This window comes from Panthera onca, chromosome A2 (genome assembly GCF_046562875.1).
Source record: "Panthera onca isolate mPanOnc1 chromosome A2, mPanOnc1 haplotype 2, whole genome shotgun sequence".
Taxonomy (NCBI): Eukaryota; Metazoa; Chordata; class Mammalia; order Carnivora; family Felidae; genus Panthera; species Panthera onca.
In genome coordinates, this window is record NC_138340.1 from 97883195 (window position 1) to 97895499 (window position 12305).

The following is a 12305-nucleotide window of genomic DNA, read 5'->3' on the forward strand; positions in this document are numbered from 1 at the left end:
CTCACATACTGCAAAAAGGTCAAAGAGAATGAGAGTTTAGAAAAGACTACTAGTCTGTGTAAAATGAGAAGTTACCGGGGACTCCTTGAAAGTGGAGTTGCAACAAAGTGACAAGAATAGAAACCAAACCGCAAAAGGTCAAGATATAGATGCAGCAAATATAGTTAATCTTAAGAACATTGGCAGGGATAGGGGAGCAAAGAGATTAAATGATATGATAGATAGACGGCGACATAGCAAGGCGGAGAGAGGGCAGGTTATCTGAGTGTGGGAAAACAGATTTTGTTCAGCTCAGGAAAAGACGCAAGGAGACAGGCAGACTAAGGATAAAGAAAGGGAGCAAACCTGATGAGACACAATGCAAGAGAAACTAGAATGGGCGAAACCAGCATTTACAAGTAAAGAAAATACCTCACGAATCAGAAACTAAGGACAAGTGAAGATAAAAACATCAGCAGGAGTACAGGAAGCTTCATGTTGAAAGGGGTTCCTCACCCTAAGAGATGAAATGTGTATTTCCTTTTTAAACTGAATTTTGAATAAAATTCTGAACTTTAATTAAATGATGAGAAATACTGAGTTCCCTTCCAAAATGGAAAAAAAAGAATACAATTCAACACCCAAGTTATTAAAAACTAACAAAGAGGCAAACAAAACCTCAGGTGAACATTTCAGTGATGCCTGCAGGTAGAAATCAAAGGCCCTAGCACCCCAAGCAAATAAATGATTTGATGGGTATTTAATTTTTAAAATATGCAAACTTAAGTGTACTAATTTTATATCTACTGAAAGACCAATCTTCTGGATGATCCTTCTAAGAAATGGTTGATTTGCTTAATAACTGAAGTTATGTCCTTTTATTTATTTTTATTTTTTTTAGGCAGGCTTCACGCCCAGCACAGAGCCCAATGCGGGGCTTGAACTCATGACCCTGAGATCAAGACCTGAGCTGAGATCAAGAGTCAGACCCTTACCTGACTCTGCCACCCAGGAGTCCCAAATTGTCTCCTTTTAAATCTAGGTGAAAAACACAGTCGTTACTCCCTAAATAATTTAAGCTAAAATAGGATCAGAAATGTCCATGGCCTCTTGTGGCCAAATATCTCCCCCACCCCCACTGCATTCTCTTGATCACTGGGTTCCAAAGACTACATTCTGGTCACAGAAGAATCTTGTGGGCAACTCTCTAAAAATACATATTCATACCCCAAAAAAATTCGTAACAAAAAAATGTTTTAAGCACATATTCATAACTCCAACGTGGAGAGTGTAGGTACGTGGGTTACACAGTTTTATCAGGTAATTCTCATACACAATATGAACTCTAGAAGAATGAGAGAAGACCTACAAAACCCAAGGGTATATAGGATATTCACTGAGTCACATCATATATGCCAAATGTAAGGCTGACCATAGAACTGAAAACTTTATCCACTCCTACCTCCACTTTCCCATGGATTGGAGAGTTACCATAAAGAACAGTTTGGAGTGACGGGGTCAGTTAAGCGTCTGACTTCACCTCAGGTCATGATCTCACGGTTGCTGAGTGTGAGGGCTGTCTGCTGTCAGTGCTGAGCCTGCTTTGGATGCTCTGTCCCTCTCCCTCTCTGCCCCTCCCCTGCTCACTCATGCTCTCTCTCTCAAAAATAAATTAGTATTAAAAAAATTTTCTAAAAAAAGAATGGTTTGAATATCCAGACAGCACCCCTTTTGTTCCCTCCTTTATTCTAGCCCAGTAGTTCTCAGACTATGTATGCATAAGAATTGTTGTTCAGTAAGGGAAGGGAAACAAAAATAACATAAAAACAGGGAGGGGGACAAAACATGAAAGACTCTTAAATATAGAGAACAAACAGAGTTACTGGAGGGGTTCTAGGAGAGGGGATGGGCTAAATGGGTAAGGGGCATTAAGGAATCTACTTCTGAAATCATTGTTGGATTATATGCTAACTAACTTGGATGTAAGTTAAAAAAAATTTAAATAAAAATACAAAAAAAAAAGAATTGTTCAGGGTTATAAACACAAAACTACATATATTGTACTTTATGGGTGATTTAAAGAATATACTAAGATAACTTAAATCCATGGGATTTTTATTTCTTCCACTCTGTCACGTCCTTGCCAGGTGAAGGACATTGCTTCATTGCTCATACGTTCTAGGTCCTATATAAGGGTAGTCCAGTTGGCTTTTACAAGATTCAAAAGACAAATTTGATTGGTGCCTCAGTCATTAAAAAATAGAAGCAGTGTAAGAGTTTAAACACATTCCACCAGCATCATTCTATTTTAAAGCCAGCATTGCTTTGAGCATATTCATTTTTTTTAAAAGTTCAGAGTAATCCATTTAAAGTTCCACTCTGACCACAGAAGACAGTAGTCCAATAAATCTAAATAAAAAGACAACTTTTTTATGACTCTACTCGCCAGACAGTGTCACTAAAGGCAAGGCACAACGCCACGGATGGTGTGCCTGCTTCCACATTCAAGTCTCACACCTTGAGGAAGAAATCTCAATAACATGGAAATAACTATTTGTTTTTAATTGTGTGTCCAAGACCATGGATCCAGTTGACTAGCTTCTTGTATAGAAAATTACTATAATCTGTGCAATGACAAATGCAGATATTAGCTGAAAAAAGCTACCATTTTAAAGTTTGATTTTTGTTAGAAAAGGACCAAAGCATTTCTTTTTCTGTGAGAACAAATTTCCTTAGTTAGCATGGGAAAACACAACTCAATTTAAGAATATTTACTCTATACATAACTTATCAAGATTAAATCTAATATGCAAAAAAATTTCAACCTGTATGGACCGGTTCTTGGACTCTTTCCAAAGATAACAGACCATCCTCAGAAATCTTGAAAGAAACTCCACTGTGCTCACTGGGTTCATGATAATCTGTGCAACAATTGTACCTGGATGTGAGTTTTGCTCTGATGCATAAACACAAAAGCAAAGAATAACATGCTTACTGCGTTTACACTGCGCAAACTAAGAAGACATTCACATGATTAGCTGGCATACACAATTTAACCAATTCCTCAACAGCTCTCTCTCAAAAATCATCAAAGTCTGAATTAATCCAAAGGTGGCTGGCATGCCCTTAAATTCCCTTGAAACTATATAATACTTAAAGTTCGTCTTAAGATTCCATGATTTATTCTGAGTCTCGTAGCACCATGACTGACTACATTTCATCTGGCCTGGAGCAAGCACTCTCCAAAGAGACATTACTCTTTCCCAAACCTGAATAATTTGCGGACTTGAGGAGGTGGGGTTTGTTATTTAATAAAAGCAATTGAAGAGCTGTGAATGGTGACTGATTGCTGATGAGCTAATCAGAATGTCAAGGGAAAGAAATAATAAATAACGATTTACTCTGCCATTGCTGTCCAAGTAAACAGCAGGGAATGCCAAATGAAATTTAATCTGATTAACACACTCACCTTTGAACCAAACTGTCATGTCTTTCTCTGTCCACTGTCTCCTCTGTCTCTTTTCATATTTCACTTGAAGGGGGCACAGACTTTGTTTTCATAAAGTAGATAGATAGCTCATGTCCCTGACATCTGTCTGCTTTCCCCACGTCGCTGTGCTGCTTCCTGGCCCTCTGTATCTTTTCTTCCCTTCCTTTATGCAACATCCTTAATACTTTTAAAATTGTCTCTTATATTAAGATGTCTTCATATTCTTCTCTCTAGAAATGTGCATTGACATTATCATTAGCTACTGCGTTTTGAATAATAAGTGAGAGGCACTACACTAAGAGTTTATACATATTAACTGATAATCATTACATTATCAACTATGGGAAGTAGGTATTATTAGTTCCATTTTTCACTGAGGATAAAAAGACTTGGGAAATTATGGAACATACCCTGGATCATAAGTTTACTAAGTGGCAGAGTAGGACTTTGAACTTATTTCTTGGCTTACTGCAAAGTCCGTATCATCTACTCCATCAGTACTAACCCCAAATGGTTAAATGGAAAAGCAATTTATAAACTACATACTTTTAAATGTATTTTGAAATATTATTACTAGTACATCATCTTCAGCTTATTTTTCTTTCTAGAAAAAGTAAGTTTCCCTCGACTGCTGGATTAGAAATAACTAGCAATGAGGCAATGCCCATAAAAATTAATTCCATGCATTATGTGCATGATTGCACACATGGGCATGCACACACACACACACACACACACACACACATGATTCATTAAAAGAGGAAAATTAAAAAGTTGGAAACTATGGGGGAAAAAGGCTTTGCTGAGAAGGACTATCCACTCCAACCTCAGGAAAAGATCCTCTAAAGAGAAGTGTAACAGCAGGATTTTAAACCTAGGAATGCCAAACTAAGAAGCCTCCAAACTTTGTTAAAATAGGAGTCCAGCAGGGCAAAACATAAGTAATTATTAAATATGTTTGAAAATTATTTGAATTTTATAATTTTAGCATAAGCAAGGTAAGATACTAGTCTTTGGAGTAAAATAAGGTTGGAATACAGAAAGGTAGTGTTTTGTATCAGAGTCTCTGAAGATAAGAGTGGGTTGAAATCCCAGTTTTTGTCCACTGAGCAAGTTATGCAATATCTCTGTACCTCAGTCTCCTCATCTGGTAGGGACAGTATAGTGCCCGCTTCATAAGGATGTTGTTAGTATTAAACAATACATTTAAAACCCTCAAAAGAGTGCTTTGCACATAATGATGTTCTCAGAAAAATGTGAGCTATTATTACATTTAATCTTCAACTAATATGCAGGAAATCTTATTTTTTTTTAATTTGTTTAAAGTTTATTTTTGAGAGAGAGAGTGAGAGACAGACAGAGCAGGAGTCGGGGAGGGGCAGAGAGAGAGGGAGACACAGGATCCAAAGCAGGCTCCAGGCTCTGAGCTCAGCACAGAGCCCGATGCAGGGCTCAAACTCACAGCTGTAAGATCATGACCTGAGCCGAAGTCAGCGCTCAACCGACTGAGCCACCCAGGCACAGTGAAGGAAATTTTGGATTCCTTTAAACGTGATTTCTTAAAAAGTAGACACTTAAATGAAAAAAAAATGTGACAATTGGCATTACAGACTTAAGCTTCTCTTTTTTGTTCTCATGGTCATAAGACACATGAAAAGTGTTATTTCTAGAGCTGCATGTAGTAAATGCTGGAGGCTGCTGATGAGCAGAGCCAACAGCCCAGGGGCTCCAATGACCCCCCAACTCCACGTGGCCTCCCAGAGGACTAAGATGATGGCATTGGCCATGGTATGATGGGCGAGAGCTGTAGCCTAATCCTTCAGAGGAAAGCCAGATGTAATTAGAAGCGAGTTCTACTGATACGACGTGCTAGCTCTGACTCTCATAAACTCTTAGGTGTTTTGTTTTTTTTTTTCTGAGCAAATAATACAACAGAAGCAAAATCTGCACAGGCACAAGAATCAACTTTGCATCATACATATCAAAATTGGGGCGAAAATTAAATACCCAATAAAAGAAGTGTTGATTTGATAGAATAATGGAGAAGGGACAGTTGTCCACTTCTCTTAGTAGTTTTACTCCTTTGCTCAAATAGCCTGACCAAAGCACATACTGGGTTTCCACTGCCCGGAAACAGGACTATCTGTGTTCCATCTCAGAAACGTTAGATGGATAAGGAGCACCAGTGGGACCCTTAACAAAAGGGATGCATAATATATGTACTAGTTATATGCACCATTATAATTTAATGTCCTGATCTGCAAAATGTTGGATTATTTTGAAATTAATAAAATTAGCAAACGGCAGAATACAAAATAGTATGTAGGCTATGTGAAATCTAGTGTAATAGTGCAATCTAGTGGAAAAGGATTAAAAGGCAGAGTGTAAGAGCTACCAGGTTAGGGAAGTCAAACTGTCAGGAAAATGCTGTTAAAAACACAAAAAGTACAATGCTTACAAGATTTTCCAGTTAAGAAACCTCTGAAAGAGAAAGACTCTCGTATCAGTTGTTTACTTGGAACTGTCATTACTTTTCTTTATTGTACAAGCCCTGTATCACCACTGCAACGTATTCAAATAGTATAACCAGGAGGGTATAAAAAATCAAAATCCCCTCTCCCCTATCTGTGGCCTCCCTCCAGTGCCTAGGGCATCCATTCCCAAAGGGCTTTACACCTTTTCACATCTATGCATATACAGACATACGTCCTTGCACATACACACGTGCATATACACACCGTACTCTTTTCCACATAATGTGATCACAGTGTTTTCTCTTAGCATAGATCTTGAATATGTTTACGTGACATCACATCTGAAGGCTGCATAGATAGCTTTATGCCGGTGTGGCTCAATCATAATTTACGCATCAGCACCTCGCACTCAGCCGTCCAAACTAGAACTCCTGATCTTTCCTTTAAAGCCTGGACCTCTTACCGTGTTCCTCATCCCATGAATGGCACCCCCATTCATCCTCCTTTCATGACAGAAATCTAGAAATCGTTCCTGCCATCTTCTCCTGCTGATCCCCGCGGCCAATTCAATCCACGACCCACTCCCGTTGCTATTTACTCCTCAAAGCGTCCCTCCCAGCTTCATCCCCGATAGCCACACCAGCTCAGGAGGTCTCCAACTCCAGCCTGGATTACAAAAGTAGCCTTGGAAGGAGTGTGCTGCAAGCCGTTCTGACCCCTCCAACCCCTTCTTCACAAAGCAGCCAAAATGCTCTTTGTGAAATGCAAATCTGATCGTGTCCTGCTTAAACCCCTCCGAAGACTTCCCCTAGGTTTTAGGCTGAAGATTACACTCTTAAATGCAGTCTAACAGGTCCTGCAAACTCTGCTCCTTGACCTGCTAGCTCGCCTCCTTTTGTGTTGGGCTCCCTCTTCTCTGTCAGCTCCAACTCCACTGGACTTCTTCCAGCACCTTTTATTTGCCAAGTCAACCTGCCCCAGGGCCTCTACAGAGCTCTTCTTTTACCTCAAATACACCTTTCCTCTTCACCTCACTAACATTTACTCACCCTTCAGATCTGCATACTTCCTCAGAGAAGCCTTCCTTAATCCCCCTGCCTGGCTAAATCCGTTACTTAGAAATTCTAGTAGTGTTTGTAGCACTTATCACAGATCGAAGGGCACGTTTATATGTGTGATTATTTGATTTATCTCTGTCAGCCCCACTAGTGTAAAAGATCCTTAATGGTTGGGACCCTATAATCCCCAGCATCTCAGAGGGGACTCAAAACCAGTTGACACCCCCAGAAAATAAATAAATAAAAGAATTTTTAGTAAAGATGACCACTTCTTTTTCTAATTTTTCATTATTGCTATCAACCCTACAATAAACATCCTTATACTTTTACTTTTGAGCACTTTCACAAGTGTACCTATAAGCTAAACTCTTAGAAGTAAAACAGCCAGATAAAAAATAACCTTTCAGATTTTGATAAGCACATGTAGCAACCTGTTCTGTTTCCACTTCTGCGGTACCGGCCTTTGATTAGAATCAACTCTATAGCTAGAGAAAATGACAAATGTTAAAAGTGCTACACTGATTAACTATTTCATAAGAGAAAAAAACCAGCATCATTTAACCACATGTCTTACCAATTTGCTAAGGAGGAAAAAAAAAGAAAGAAAGAAACAGAGAAAAACCCCAAAAGAACACCGGGGCTATTTTTTTCTTTTCTCCTGCATTCCAAGGTAAAAGATCAACTTTACATCTATGACTATTGCTGAAGAAACCGGAAGCTAAAATATTTCACTTTAACTACTATAGGAAAATTAACTGCGATCTCTCCTTTCAAATTCACAATAACCCCAGATCTCCATAATAATCAGAGTGGTGACCAGATGAATGAGTGAAACACTGAAGAACGGGGAAGAATTTACACCAGAGCTGCCTAACTCCTAAGCATTTTTTAAATGAACAGCTTCATTTGTCAGAAAAGAAAGTCTTCCTTCCGAAGTCACAACAGATGCCCTGGCAATTCCCGGGGTACAGAATGCTGAGGATCTATTCTCAAAATCTGATTAGTCCAAGGCAATTAAGTAGAAAGTGAGACATGCCAAAGATGAGCTCTCTGTAAGCAATAAAGCACATTTAAACCGCTATTGCATACATATTGCATAATGATTCTCAGATGAAGATCAAAAGAAAAAAAATTCTACCCAAGTGACTCTAGAAGAAAACAGCACTTTAGCTTTACCCACGTTATTTTTCTCCAGGAACATGACATTAATAATCATGCCAACAACTTAATGTGTTGAGACTACCTATTTATTTCCTGAGACAACTTGTTCAACTTTTAAAATTTAACTTTGAGGATTATTTACTTCCCCGGCGCAGGAGCGATCACTGCATTCAAGGAATCGCAAATAGCCGCCCGTGGGTCAGGTGAACGAGCGTTGACAAGCCAGAAGCTCATCTCTGAGCATTTCTCTCTCAGAAATATGAGCTCAGCACAGGACCGCCTGTGGCATCTTCAACAACTGGGAAGTGAGCCATTACAAGTTGCCCTGTGCCTTATTACAATCCCACAAAAGTGCATGGCACTTTTATAAAAGATACAGAAAATAAGAACAAACTTGTTTAACATGAAAAATATACTTAACACAGTCAGTTAGAGTGACCATGGTTCTGACCTAACAACTGGAGTGAGAAAGTTCTGGGTATGGGGCTGGGGGTGTTGGGGAGAGACAGGAGTGAAAAAAGTAGGAAAAAGTTGGTTAAAAAAGATGACTGAAGGGTAGTTTCTTCTTTCTTTACATCGCTCATCACAGTCACCCTTAGTTTTCAAGGCTCTGGAGCATAAAAATAGTTTCCATGGAGTCAGATGTATTACAGGTTATTGTGCCTCAGAAGGGGGGGGGGGGGTCCTGTGTGTATACTCTATAAATTAATTTTGAGCAATCAGGTTTTCAAAGTTAGATATGGTAATCAAAATAAACGATCAACAGGCAGATGGACAGGAAAGAAAAATCTGCCACAAGACATGTTGAGACACTGAGAGTGTGCTCCTGAGATGGTCAGAATCCAGGCTAACCTGAAATGGAGAGAAGTTAAAAGGCCACAGGGTAGGAAATTACTTTTGATTGAAAGGTTTTATTTTCAATTGAAAAGCTAAAAATTATAACTAAGTATTGCAAGGTCATATAAGAGGGGTGAAAACTGCAGAAGGGACAACTGCCCCCCATTTCCCCCAGGGTAAGAGGATCCAGCAGCCAAGGGCTTAGCTGTCCTGCACCAGCAGCCAATGGCGGTTGCTCCCCCTTAACCCTGGGCTCCCCATCATCCATGGCCACTCTGCCCGGGAAGCCAGCTCCCAGCCAGCAAGAAACACCAGGAAAGGAATAACTATAGGAAACAAGTTAAGGTCAGGACACTTTGCAGGGGGAAATAAAAAGGGCACAAATAAACAAACAAACAAACCCTTTAATTCTCTTCTCAGATATTCAAGTTCGAAATACAATGAAAGGGGAGGAAGGAATGTGTTAAACTGCCCTGTTTCAGCTACTTTCCAGTTGTAAGAGATCAACTTGCAACACAGAGGATTATTCTTTTCAGACAGTTTATCAGAAAAAAATAAAATGTTTCCATCACAAGTATCTCTGCTGCCCTGCGCAAAAATGTTAGCATGGCCTTCAGATTAAATATTCACTGAAACAAAGGTGAATAGTTCTGAGATTTTAAAAGAAGAGACCAAGTAAAGGTGTTAAGTTGATTCCCTGGCTGAGCTGCACTGTTAGAAAGGTCTGGAGTTGAAATCCAGCTCTACTTTTCATCCACTTCTAGTTCATCCACTAGATGCTAGTTCTGTTTCCCGAAACAAACAGAAAAGAGTTTATGTCTACTTTTAGTCTTCAAGCTAAACATTTCCAGACCCTTTGAGGATACCTCCTATGACAGGATTGCCAGACCCCTCATCATCCCCACGGACTGTTCTGGAAGTTGTCTAATTTGTCAACGTCTCTCTTTAAATGTGACAGCCAGAAATGGACGCAATACTACAGATGTGGTTAATTAGAGTGGGGTACTATTCGTTTTTGTGACATATGGACACTATACTATTATCAGAATCTAAATTTGATTTTTTTTTTCTCTTTTACAGAGACATCATGCTGCTGGTTCATATTAACCTTTTTCCTCAAAGATTGCCACCACATTAAGTCACCTTCTTCCTTATACACTGATGAATTATGATGCATTTACTGCTATTAAGTATCTTTTCACATAGCATCGCAGCCTATTTAAACCACATTAAACTCTAAATTCTTGTTATCTACTTGTAACAGTTCCCCCTTTTCAAGTCATTCCTGGATTTTAAAGCAAGCATCCTAGATCTTCATCAAAGTCATTCATAAAAATGCTGGAAAAACAAAAGACCCAGGGCAAAGGGTTAGATCTTTCTCCAGGGACCACTCTTGGACCCAAACCCAGTACCCCACACACCTGGAGGGTGCTAGTTCAGCCCGCCTCATGCCCACCACAAAGCAATCCCGCTAATCAACATACCATCTCACCCACAAGAGCATCTCAAGCCTTAACAAATGCTTTGCTGAAAGTAAGATTCACTTATGTTTCAAAACAACGTGTAAAAAACCTATACATATTAAAATTATAGTCTTTGAAAACTACATATGCACACAGAACAAAGACTAAAAGGAAAGGAGCCTCAATGGAAATGTCTGTTCGGGCGTCAGACTGTGGAGACTGTTTTTTATTCAATACTGTGTTTACTATAGTTACATTGTTTAAAAAATTGAAGACACCAGGAATTCTTCTTAGAGAGAATGTTGCTTGGAGGCAGTTCATGTAAAACAGCTTTAAGAGACTTGAGACTCTATCTGATCCTACCAACTTGAAAACCCCAATCAAAAAATATTCAGTTAAAAAGACTTGTTGATCCTTAGGAACACTAGCTTCTTTTTTTTTTTTTTTTTTAAATTTTGCTTTCCTGTTTTTGGCATAATATTTCTGGATAGCAAACCAGAGAACAGTATTCTAAAGTTTAGAAAAAGCCTGGATGGGGTATATACATATAAGAGTGTGTGTGTGTGTGTGTGTGTGTGTGTGTGAGAGAGAGAGAGAGAGAGACAGACAGAGACAGAGACAGAGAGACAGAGAGTGAGTGACTCAGTCTGTTCATGTCTGTCTGTCTGTTATGTCTGTCTCTTTATCTATGCTGGAGAAGTTCAAAAGGATGAAAAGGAAAAAAAAAAGTCACCATGTTTAATAGTTCTGTGAAGATTTGGACTAAAACAGAGCTCCAGCCCAAGAATCTCTAATGGACACATAAACTCGTATCATCTATTCACCTAGAGTCCTCTTTTACACTAAGAGCAGGAAACAAGATCAGCAGTAGGATTTGCACTTTGGTGTTTAGAGCTGAGGCAAGGGTAAGGTTTAAGAAAAGGAGTCAGTAAGAGTAAGTGTACAGTTATCAAAAAAGAAAAGAAATAAAGTGGCTAGTTATTTTGGAGAAAATATCCATAAATCCTGCCCTTATTGGAATCCCAAACAATCTGAATATTTGATGGAGAATTTTTTAACATGTCAGGGTTTCTTTACTGCCTCAGCATTTGTTTAGAGTATGGTTTTCTCAGTGGAAAACCAGCGTTATAAACTGAATACATGTTACCCTTATCTCTTTGGATGGTCTCTCACTAGGTTTCTCTGGTGCTGTCTCTTGCTATTTTTAATGTCTGAGAGCAAGACAAGTGAATATTCCACTTTGCTTAGAAATACAATTTGTCCATTGTCCTAGAAGCTAAGCTAAATACATCGGGTAAACCAACAGCTTTTAGATTTATGGAAAACCCTTATAATAAAGAGGTAAGATGAGCAAATACTAAGTCCAGTTGACAACTGAAAATTTTACTTTGCTTAGAAATAAATTTTGTCTACCACCCTAAAAGTGAAGCCAAAAGTATCTGGTAAATTAGCAGGTTCACAGCTCTATAGCAAATTTTCATTTAAAATACATAAAATGTCCAACTAGAAAGTCTAATTATTTGACAAGTGAAAATTCCACTTTGTTTTGAAATACAATTTTCCCGCCACCCTAGAAATTAGGCTAAATACTTGAGGTAAGTCAACAGTTTCACAGATGGAAAATTGTCATAAAATAGGTTAAATGTCCAAAGAGAAGTCTAGCTAGTATTTGACAAGGGAAAATGCTACTTTGTTTTGAAATACAATTTTCCCATTGCACTAGAAGTTTAATACAGGTGGTCAATCAACAGCTTCATGGATCCACAGCAAATGCTCATCAAAATGAATTAAAATATCCAAATATAATGCCCAGTTATTATTTGATAAAATAAATATGCTCAGT

At 38.7% G+C, this 12305-nt stretch overlaps 1 protein-coding gene across 12 annotated transcripts in view; it reads right to left on the reverse strand.

Annotated features, from left to right (window-relative positions):
* SGCE (sarcoglycan epsilon) overlaps positions 1–12305 on the reverse strand; it is a 69586-nt gene that overhangs the window by 54449 nt on the left and 2832 nt on the right. The window lies entirely within an intron of this gene.